Consider the following 12500-nt stretch of genomic DNA (forward strand, 5'->3'; position numbering starts at 1 on the left):
TCAGGCCCCGATCACTCAAAATCATTTTCACTCCATTTCTCCATCTCCAATATTGTCTCCCACTTCTCCTCGTTCCCTCCACCTTCGACACATATACCCTCTTGGTCAATCTTTCCTCACTCATTCTCTCCATGTGACCAAACCATTTCAAAACATCCTCTTCTGCTCTCTCAACCACGCTCTTTTTATTTCCACACATCTCTCTTACCCTTACATTACTTACTCGATCAAACCACCTCATACAACATATTGTCCTCAAACATCTCATTTCCAACACATCCACCCTCCTGAGCACAACTCTATCCATAGCTCACGCCTCGCAACCATGCAACATTGTTGGAACCACTATTCCTTCAAACATACCCACCTTTGCTTTCCGAGATAATGTTCTCAACTTCCAAACATTCTTCAAGGCTCCCAAAATTTTCGCCCCCTCCCCAACCCTATGATTCACTTCCGCTTCCATGGTTCCATCCGCTGCCAGATCCACTCCCAGATATCTAAATCACTTTACTTCCTCCAGTTTTTCTCCATTCAAACTTACCTCCCAATTGACTTGACCCTCAACCCTACTGTACCTAATTACCTTGCTCTTATTCATATTTGCTCTTAACTTTCTTCTTTCACACACTTTACCAAACTCAGTCACCAGCTTCTGCAGTTTCTCACATGAATCTGCCACCAGCGCTGTATCATCAGCGAACAACAACTGAATCACTTCCCAAGTTCTCTCATCCACAACAGACTTCATACTTGCCCCTCTTTCCAAAACTCTTGCATTCACCTCCCTAACAGCCCCATCCATAAACAAGTAAACAACCATGGAGACATCACACACCCCTGCCGCAAACCTATATTCACTGAGAACCAATCACTTTCCTCTCTTCCTACACGTACACATGCCTTGTATCCTCGATAAAAACTTTTCACTGCTTCTAACAACTTGCCTCCCACACCATATATTCTTAATACCTTCCACAGAGCATCTCTATCAACTCTATCATATGCCTTCTCCAGATCCATGAATGCTACATACAAATCCATTTGCTTTTCTAAGTATTTCTCACATACATTCTTCAAAGCAAACACCTGATCCACACATCCTCTACCACTTCTGAAACCACACTGCTCTTCCCCAATCTGATGCTCTGTACATGCCTTCACCTTCTCAATCAATACCCTCCCATATAATTTACCAGGAATACTCAACAAACTTATACCTCTGTAATTTGAGCACTCACTCTTATCCCCTTTGCCTTTGTACAATGTCACTATGCAAGCATTCTGCCAATCCTCAGGCACATTACCATGAATCATACATACATTAAATAACCTTACCAACCAGTCAACAATACAGTCACCCCCTTTTTTAATAAATTCCACTGCAATACCATCCAAACCTGCTGCCTTGCCGGCTTTCATCTTCCGCAAAGCTTTTACTACCTGTTCTCTGTTTGCCAAATCATTTTCCCTAACCCTCTCACTTTGCACACCACCTCGGCCAAAACACCCTATATCTGCCTCTCTATCATCAAACACATTCAACAAACCTTCAAGATACTCACTCCATCTCCTTCTCACATCACCACTACTTGTTATCACCTCCCCATTAGCCCCCTTCACTGAAGTTCCCATTTGCTCGCTTGTCTTACGCACTTTATTTACCTCCTTCCAAAACATCTTTTCATTCTTCCTACAATTTAATGATACTCTCTCACCCCAACTCTCATTTGCCCTCTTTTTCACCTCTTGCACCTTTCTCTTGACCTCCTGCCTCTTTCTTTTATACATCTCCCACTCATTTGCATTTCTTCCCTGCAAAAATCGTCGAAATGCCTGTCTCTTCTCTTTCACTATTAATCTTACTTCTTCATCCCAACACTCACTACCATATATATATATATATATATATATATATATATATATATATATATATATATATATATATATATATATATATATATATATATATATATATATATATATATATATATATTTTATGAGTCCACGGGGAAAATGAAGCATGAAAAGTTCCCAAGTGCACTTTCGTGTAATAATCACATCATCAGGGGAGACACAATAGAGAAATATAACAGTCAGTTGATATACATCGAAGAGACGAAGCTAGGACGCCATTTGGTAAACATGTGATTGTCCAAAACATACAACGAGCGTTCATAAACTTATCATTTTACAAAACTTATCAACAATAAACTTATCTAATTTGTATAGACCAGCACAAATATTATCATCATAATTCTTTGTGTATTTGATAATAAAAGATTCAATGATATTTTTCTTGGTAATAGAGTTAGAGTTGATAACTGAGATAGCGTTACTCCAGTCAATACAATGATCATAGTTTTTAAGATGATTAAACAAGGCATTTGATTCTTGTCCCGTTCTTATACTATATTTATGTTGCTTAAGTCGAACAGAAAGATCCTTACAAGTCTGACCAACATAAAATTTATCACAGTTTCCACAAGGCACTTTATAGATGCAACCAAATGGCGTCCTAGCTTCGTCTCTTAGATGTATATCAGCTGACTGTTATATTTCTCTCTTGTGTCTCCCCTGATGATGTGATTATTACACGAAAGTGCACTTGGGAACATTTCGTGTTTCATTTTCCCCGTGGACTCAAAAGCCAGAACATCTATTGTAGAATCTAGATCGTTCTGAACCATAGATGGAAGATGTTGGATCTTTACTTCATCGATGATTGGTAAGTTGATGTTTTGGGGGATTCGTCCTAAACTCGGGATAGTTCTATCAATTTGTCCCAAATAATGATCATGAGTGCCGAACAATTTGAAACTGGAACTGATAAGAATATATTGTTGTCCTAACTGAATGTGTCCCAGAAATAAATAAGATTTGGGATGATTAGGTGGGCAATGAAGAAGAACATTTTGTGGGTCTGGGAAAAACAGTACGTGATACTGGTCCATACTTTCAATCCAAGGTTCATTAACAACAATTTCCTTAAAGGAACAAGAACGAAGAACATTTTGTTGATGCCCAAAAAGTAGTTGGTACTTACATGAATTTGTTTGTAAATTATGGAAAACCAAGGTATTGGGGGGTGGGGGCAAATCAAGTTGTCAAGCAATGGTTTATGGCACAATGCTAAATCATCCATGGAGAGATGTGCAATCAATGAGGAATAAATATTTTATAATAGAAAGTTCATGTTATCAGCAAGGACGATAGTTTTTTGCGACTCTTTTGTATAATTAAAAGGGAATGGTATTACGTTCACAAGGCTGTAAGTATTGGAGTCAGTGAATGGTAGGTGGATAATGACCGCTTCGAGGATCACGTCAACCGTTAGTAAGGAGTAATAACTGGCCACGTGATGCAGAGGGAGAGCTGGGGTGCAACCGAATTTCGTCATCGCTTGTTTAATGATACGTGTGAGTTCTGTGAAGGGAAAAAATGATGGTGTGACAACTTGGTTTACCAGATTATTGACATCTTCCAATAAGGCATTGAAATAATGTGCATGATAAGTGATCTGGGCATGTAAACTATCAACATGTGTGGAAATAGTCACTATAGCATATATGGGATTAAGAGACTTTGACAGTAGTGCTACATGTTGTGTTAAGTTATTAACAGTTAACATTATGTCATTCAAATATTTAAAATGTTGTTTTAAGATCTTAGCTTTAGCCTTAATATACCTGTTGTTAAGAAGTTGTTGAAATTGTAAGGATCTAACCTGATTCCTAACTGAATTAAGTTCTTCCTGAGTAGCAATACCAAACAAATATGATTGGAGGGACCCTACAAAATTAAGCAGACCTCTCTTGCTTCTCCTTTGCTTTTTCGTGTTCATCCTGGCATTAGTATTTACTGGAGATTGAATGTCTTGCATTATGTCATACAGAATCACACAGGTACTATTCAATTTCCAGGTCCACTGTTGTAACAGAGTTGGAGGAGGAGCAACACTAGAGTTTCTGATGGACGCACTGGTGTAAAACTTGAGTAGGGTAGACCGTAAACGAGGTACGGCCTCCATTAGTTTTACTAAATTATCGTAAGTGTAGGGTAGACCCTCCAGGCCCAACTTAACTTTGTCCCTCACGAGGCGGACCTGGCGGGGAGTCGTGAGAAGGGCGGCTGGTACTGCCATGGTGTCATATACAGGAAGACACCATAAGGACATGAGAAGGAAGAACCTGGAAAATGATAAACTTAGCAACTTCTTAAAGGTGAGGTCTTAATGAATACTGATGTGTGTGTGGTGGTGTTGTGAGGGTGGTCGGTTCTGGTGTGGGGACAGTCTGAACAGTGGTAGAAGTTGGTTGGGTGACATTGTTTGGGGTTTGAGGAGTGTTGTCTGTTGTGGTACCGGGATGATCATGTTCACAATACTGTAAAACTTTCAAGTGGGCCTCATGTTCTTCACGAATGTCAACTGTACTTGGATGTCGAACCCTAAACTTATGTCCCTTTAAATGAGCTAAGACTCTATAGGGACCAGAACATTTTGGGTCAAGTTTACGATCCTCACTTGTAGAGTTAAATTCCTGCACCATTACCAAGAGTCCGGGAGCCACCTTTGATGGTTTCGTGGATTTATCAGCCTGGTTCGTGAAGGTTGTAGTGGCTTCACCTAGATTTTCCTTGATCCTTTGATGAATCAATTGAGTCGTGCGATATTTTTCCGCTACAACTGATCTCTGGACCGCTGGACATGAAGGAGGGGACGCTATTATGTCATACGGCAACACTTTATCAAAACCGTGTAAGGCGTGGAAGGGTGTGTCTCCAATTGACTTATGATATCCAGAGTTTAATGAACATTGGACATTAGACAGGTATTCATCCCATTCATCATGATCAAAATTAATGTTGGTGGGAAGACACTGGAGGATCTTACGGTTCAACCTTTCTGCCAGGCCATTCGAGGCTGGGTGATGTGCCATTATATTACATTTACTTATGTTATACAATTTACAGAGTTCTTCTAATAATGAGTTATTAAATTTACCTCCATTATCTGTGACTAAAATCTTCGGCGCATTATGTTTATGTTGCTTGAACACCTTAGCGAAAGGTGGCTGCGTCTTTATTTTGAACTGGAACTAATTCACAATATCTCGTGAAGGCATCAGTAATTACTAAGATGTATCTGTAGCCTGCCATGGACCTAGGGAAACCTCCTAATATGTCCATATGAACTCTTTCCCATGGGTATGAAGGTAAAGGATATTTCAACACAGTCTGCGGGGTAGTGGGACTTCCCTTGTGAGTGTTACAGGTTTGGCACCTCAAAATATGATCTGCAAAGTTTCTCTGCATCTTGGCCTAAAATACCTCAAACGAGTCTGCTTATAACATGTATCTGCACCTGTGCGGACTGGGGTCGCCTGGGTGTGCGGCCTGGGGTCGCCTGGGTGTGCATCCTGGGTTTGCGGCCTGGGTGTGCAGCCTGGGTGTGCGGCCTGGGATCGCCTGGGTTTGCGGCCTGGGGTCGCTTGGGTTTGCGGCCTGGGGTCGCCTGGGTGTGCTGCCTGGGGTCGCCTGGGTGTGCGGCCTGTGGGTGCGGCCTGGGTGTGCGGCCTGGGGTCGCCTGGGCGTGCAGCCTGGGTGTGCGGCTTGGGGTCGCCTGGGTGTGCAGCCTGGTTTTGCGGCCTGGGGTCGCCTGGGCGTGCAGCTTGGGTGTGCAGCCTGGTTTTGCGGCCTGGGGTCGCCTGGGCGTGCAGCCTGGGTGTGCGGCCTGGAGTCGCCTGGGGGTGCAGCCTGGGTGTGCGGCCTGGTTGTGCGGCCTGGGGTCGCCTGGGTGTGCGGCCTGGGGTCGCCTGTGTTTGCGGCCTGGGTGTGTGGTCTCTGTGTGCGGCCTGGGTGTGCGGCCTGGGTGTGCGGCCTGCGGTCGCCTGGGTGTGATGCCTGGGGTCGCCTGGGTTTGCGGCCTGGGTGTGTGGCCTGGGTGTGCGGCCTGGGGTCGCCTGGGTTTGCGGCCTGGGTTTGCGGTCTCTGTGTGCGGCCTGGTGTCGCCTGGGTGTGCGGCCTGGGTGTGCGGCCTTGGGTCGCCTGGGTGTGTGACCTGGGTGTGCGGCCAGGGTGTGCGGCCTGTTGTCGTCTGGGTGTGCGGCCTGGGGTCGCCTGGGTGTACGGCCTGATTCGCCTGGGTGTGCGGCCTGTGTGTGCGGCATGGGGTCGCCTGGGTGTGCGGCCTAGGGTCGCCTGGGTGTGCGGCCTGGGGGTGCAGCCTTGGTGTGCAGCCTGGGTGTGCGGCCTGGGTGTACGGCCTGGGGTCTCCTGGGTGTACGGCCTGGGGTCGCCTGGGTGTACGGCCTGGGGTCGCCTGGGTGTGCGGCCTGGGTGTACGGCCTGGGTGTACGGCCTGGGGTCGCCTGGGTGTACGGCCTGGGGTCGCCTGGGTGTGCGGCCTGGGTATGCGGCCTGGGGTCACCAGGGTGTGCGGCCTGGGGTCGCTTAGGTGTGCGGCCTGTGTGTGCGGCCTGTGTGTGCGGCATGGGGTCGCCTGGGTGTGCGGCCTGGGGTCGCCTGGGTGTGCGGCCTGGGGTCGCCTGGGTGTGCAACCTGGGTGTGCGGCCTCTGTGTGCGGCCTGGGGTCGCCTGGGTGTGCGGCTTGGGGTTGCCTGGGTGTGCAACCTGGGTGTGCGGCCTCTGTGTGCGGCCTGGGGTCGCCTGGGTGTGCGGCCTCTGTGTGCCACCTGGGGTCGCCTGGGTGTGATGCCTGGGTGTGCGGCCTGTGTGTGCGGCCTGTGTGTGCGGCCTGTGTGTGCGGCCTGGGTGTGCGGCCTGTGTGTGCGGCATGGGGTCGCCTGGGTGTGCCACCTGGGGTCGCCTGGGTGTGCGGCCTGGGGTCGCCTGGGTGTGATGCCTGGGTGTGCGGCCTGGGGTCGCCTGGGTGTGATGCCTGGGTGTGCGGCCTGTGTGTGCGGCCTGGGGTCGCCTGGGTGTGATGCCTGGGTGTGCGGCCTGGGTGTGCGGCATGGGGTCGCCTGGGTGTGATGCCTGGGTGTGCGGCCTGGGTGTGCGGCCTGGGTGTGCGGCCTGGGGTCGCCTGGGTGTGCGGCCTGGGTGTGCGGCCTGGGTGTGCAGCCTGGGTGTGCGGCCTGGGGTCGCCTGGGTGTGCGGCCTGGGTGTGCGGCCTGGGGTCGCCTGGGTGTGCGGCTTGGGGTCGCCTGAGAGTGCAGCCTGGGTGTGCGGCCTGGGGTCGCCTGGGTGTGCAGCCTGGGTGTGCGGCCTGGGTGTGCGGCCTGGGGTCGCCTGGGTGTGCGGCCTGGGGTCGCCTGGGTGTGCGGCCTGGGTGTGCGGCCTGGGTGTGCCGCCTGGGGTCGCCTGGGTGTGCGGCTTGGGGTCGCCTGAGCGTGCAGCCTGGGTGTGCGGCCTGGGTGTGCGGCCTGGGGTCACCTGGATGTGCAGCCTGGGTGTGCGGCCTGGGTGTGCGGCCTGGGTTTGCGGCCTGGGTGTGCAGCCTTGGTGTGCGGCCTGGGTGTGCGGCCTGGGTGTGCGGCCTGGGGTCGCCTGGGTGTGTAGCCTGGGTGTGCGGCCTGGGTGTGCGGCCTGGGTGTGCGGCCTGGGGTCGCTTGGGTGTGTAGCCTGGGTGTGCGGCCTGGGTGTGCGGCCTGGGTGTGCGGCCTGGGGTCGCCTGGGTGTGTGGCCTGGGTGTGCGGCCTGGGTGTGCAGCCTGGGTGTGCAGCCTGGGTGTGCCGCCTGGGTGTGCGGCCTGGGTGTGCGGCCTGGGGTCGCTTGGGTGTGCGGCCTGGGGTCGCCTGGGTGTGCAGCCTGGGTGTGCGTCCTCTGTGTGCGGCCTGGGGTCGCCTGGGTGTGCGGCCTGGGTGTGCGGCCTGGGGTCGCCTGGGTGTGCGACCTGGGGTCGCCTGGGTGTGCAACCTGGGTGTGCAGCCTGGGTGTGCGGCCTGGGTGTGCGGCCTGGGTGTGCGGCCTGGGTGTGCGGCCTGGGTTGAATCATGTGATAACTTCAAGAAATTCTGTACTAATGCTGTTGGAATTATTGTTTGTTTAACAACACGGGCGAGCACTCCTAATTTCGCGTCCCTGCACAAGACTCCCTCACTGTGCTAAATACAATTCTCTGACTGGAACAACTGTTTTAGCATCCAAGGAAGATCTTATACCCTCTAGGAATTCTATGACAGGACCCCAGACTGGGTCATCCCGTTGATGCTGTCTCAACCTCTCTATATCAACATCTACGAGGCTATCACCTACAGTGACTGCACCCACTCTGCGGGAGAGCGCGTCTGCAACTACATTGGATGAGCCAGAAACAAAACGAAAATCTGGGTCAAATGTTTGTATAGTTAAAAACCACCTCTGAAACCTTCCTGTAGGATCCTGTCGCTGAAAAATACCTAACAGTGCCCAGTGATCTGTATAAACTGTAATAGGATAACCATATATATATTCTCTAAGATGTTCAGTGCCCAAACTAATGCAAGACCTTCTAACTCAGTTACTGAGTATAAGTTAAACACATTGTCTTGCGCTGTAGTCCACTGGAATGTAACTTCCTGTTTCAGAAATGAAGTGAGGGGGTTTGTGATCTTCGCGAAATTAGCGATAAATCTTCAATAATATCTTGCTGGACTAAGGAAGGATTTGACCTTGTATGTTGTGGAAGGGACTGGCCATTCTACAATTGTTTTGACTTATCTGCATTAGGTTGAATACCGTGTTCATCAACGGTGTGACCTAAGTAATTAATTCTTGTTTGTAGAAAGGAACATTTGGATAACTTGACTTTTAGGTTCGCATCCTTAAGTCGTAGAAATACTCTCTCAAGACTTTTGAAATGAAACGCAATATCTGGAGACATGACAATTATATCATCAAGATAAACCAATACATCTTGGCCCAACATGTGACGACAGATGTTAGTCATTAACCTTGAGAAGGTGATCACCGGTGAGGAATGAAGACCGAAGGGCATGATGCATATGAACTGCCAATGACCATCTGGCGTACTGAACACAGTCAGGGGGCGGCTTTCCTCTGACAAGGGAATCTGCCAAAATCCGCTCAATAAATCCAAAGTTGAAAATACCTTATTGTTACCGAGGCTATGAAGAAGCTCTGATACCACTGGTAATGGGAAACCATCTTGTCAACGTAACCTTGTTGTTGTTGTTGTTGTTGTTGTTGTTGTTGTTGTTGTTGTTGTGTGTCCTAATATCTATGACTGGTCTAAAAGCTCCGTCCTTTTTCGGAACGATCAGAAGTGGTAAATTCCATGGTGATCGTGATTCCTCTATAACCTTATCTTTCAACATGTCCTGAACAAGTTTGTTTGCTATGTCTCTGTGCGCGTGTGGCAATCGGTCGGCTGGGACGTCAATGGGACTTGTGTGTTTTTCTCTAAGTTAATAATGTGAACATCCAAATGAGTTCTACCGAGTGGTTCTCCTGATAAGGCAATAGTAGACCTATACTGGTTAAGTAAGTCTGTTAACTGGTCAACATGTTTGGTTAATCCTACCTTGGATATCATGTCAGGGGTGATGGTGGGGAGCTGACTCGAGCCGTGCACTGCTGAGTCAGGGGTAGGAGGAGTAGGTGGTGGTGGGTTAATGGAATGTGAGACTAGACGGATGGTAAACTCATGTAACTCCTCGTCTTGAATTCCCGACTTCAAAACGGAGAATTCCACAAGCTTGGCCCCTCTACGGAGACGGACAGGAGTGGGGTCCCGTATTGGCAATGTATATGGTGACCTCTCCATCTGCGGTCTCATGAATAGAGGCGTCCATCATGGATAGTCGTGTGACAGTTAGTGATGAAGGTTCAGCAACTACTCTTAGTGCGAGATCACCCTGACTATGTCTGAGTCCATGATCATTCATCCATGTTCGAGAAAGTGAGAGTGGAACCTTCGTTAATGTGTTACTATGCAGAGTCATGTTGGTTTTCATTTTATCAGGGCAATGATGAGTAGAAAAGTAAAAAGGATGCGTATTGTCTACCGTGAAGCAGGACGTGGGAGCAGATGTATTAATGACTCTGACTGAGTGAGAACTCTTCTCTGACAATGGCAGGAACGTATTATCAACACAAACCACATGATAAATAGGACAGATCTTATGTTGTGCCACACATAGAGTGGCGTCCTAGTAACAAGTTAGCAGGAAACGTTACACCTCGAACAATGTAAGGGGTGACGGTCATGACCGGGTCGCCTAAGTGAATGTTCATTTTAATAGTGCCCCTTACGTCAAGATTTTCATTTGAGATACTTTGAAGGGATGGGTAAAAGTCCGAGCATTGAACAAGTTGAGTGCGCCCCATTAATGGTTGAATAAAATCATAATGAATGACATCTGCTTCCGCGCCGCTGTCTAGAAAGATTATGATTGGCTTATCCTGGAAAGATTGTGATTGGCTTATCCTGGAAAGAACCCACTAAATCGAAACTTGTAATGTGAGAAAATGACGAAGAACGAAAATGTCTTAAGAGTTCCTTATGTGATGGAGTCTTGTCATGAGCGAGAGATTGTCATTGTTGATAATGACATGATGAACCTGTGTTAGATGACGTCTGTCTAGCTAATGCTCGACATTCCGCTGAAGTGTGTCTAGCGTTCCTATGATATGAACACCTGCTTGGTGGTGTGGGGCGCGAGCGGGTGAAGGTCAGCCTGATGTCTGACTGGAGGAAATCATGACTAGGTCGGCAGAATTGTGACGACCGAGGCTGTGATGACATGGGTCGTTGACTGCGTTTGTTGTTCTGGTCGAGGCTCACGTGAGAATGAGTCCCATGTGTAAGGACACACATTCGCTTTATGTCCTGGTTGGCCACACCGGAAGCACGTCACTTTATGTGAGTGTTTGTCATCACTGAATCGCTGTATTTGACCATGAGAAGAATGATTGTGTTGATCACTAGAATGTTACGTCACACTTTGGGAAGCCGACACTCTCCCCAGTGTCTTGGTGTTGGAATAACCACATTTCTTTTGAGTGTAATTCAACACTTTTGTTACTGACCCACAATGATGGGTCGATGTTCTCATTAAGTAACCGTCGTCTTACGTCTGGAGGTCAGGTCCTTGAGAATGAAGGTTATGTGTAATAAACGCATGAGTGTTTGCACATGAGTTTCAGGATTCATCATGGCCGATATCCAGGGTAAGGATTCATAAGCCTGCCTAACTAATCTCATTCTTCCATGTAAGGTACTCCAGTGATCAGGGACTGACGTATCATCCAAGTATGTTGTGTTAAGAGCACGTAAAAGGACGTGTAGTAAACTATCTGAGAATGATTCCTCACAACCTGATGTAAACAACGTTTTAAATTCCTCCCAAGATGTACAGTTTCCAATGTCATCTGAGTCATAGACAACCCTAGCTTAATTGTTAGGCTGGTGGAAATCAATGAGATTTTTAGCAGCCGATATAAACGCTCTGTCTCCTGAATCACCATTATGTTCAACAATGTCCTCTGCATTTCTGATCCACCGATCAAAATTTGACAGTTTACCATCAAATAACTCGTGTGGTTCCCTAGCTTGTTTTAGTGTTACAACGGTTTTTAGTGAAGGAGTTTTTGTGAGGTGGCGGGGGAGGTGGGTGTGGGTGTGGTAACGTGTGAGAAGGTTTCTGTGGGTCATCTGTGTCACCAGAATCTGTCAAAACAACTTTGTGTGACGTCGCCATTTTAGAAGGCTGGTTCCGTTTATAATATGGGATTCTAGGTAAATTCCTAAGTACATTTGAACCTTTACGATTACCGCGTGGAATATCTTTGGACATGTAATACAATCTTACTTAACGTGTTTAAGTAATAATCCCCACAAAAATTGAAAATACAATTAACACTATTGTCCTAATCCAAAATACATAACATGAATATTATTTAAAAATATTGTAATGAAATAAAGGCAATAAAAAGGTTGGCATAACAGTATAACATATCAATACAAGACTCTGTATATGAAAGGTGAACATAATAGTATAACATATCAGTAATGGACTCTATATATGAAAGTAATCATCACTAAAAACAATAGTACCAATGTATGAAAACATAAGAAAGAATATATGCAAGAATAACTGAAAACTTATATTAATTTGCTAAACTACATAGATGAATAATCATATTACCCAAAAGTATATATATGTCTATATTTATAGACTAGGAACTAGTAACACACAAAAGGATCATACCTCACAGAGTGAACCATTTTGACACAGTTCTTATCTGAATGGGAGATTCGCTTACGAAGGCGTCTTGGGTGTAGCGAGGTGGAGACGTGTGCAGAGTAGCGGCTCGCTGAGTGTAGCGAGGTGGAGACGTGTGCAGAGTAGCGGCTGGCTGAGTGTAGCGAGGTGGAGACGTGTGCAGAGTAGCGGCTGGCTGGGTGTAGCGAGGTGGCGACGTGTGCAGAGTAGCGGCTCGCTGGGTGTAGTGAGGCGGAGACGTGTGCAGAGTAGCGGCTCGCTGGGTGTAGCGAGGTGAAGACGTGTGCAGACTAGCGGCTGGATGGGTGT

This window comes from Panulirus ornatus, chromosome 70, assembly GCF_036320965.1.
Source record: "Panulirus ornatus isolate Po-2019 chromosome 70, ASM3632096v1, whole genome shotgun sequence".
In the NCBI taxonomy this organism is placed as follows: Eukaryota; Metazoa; Arthropoda; class Malacostraca; order Decapoda; family Palinuridae; genus Panulirus; species Panulirus ornatus.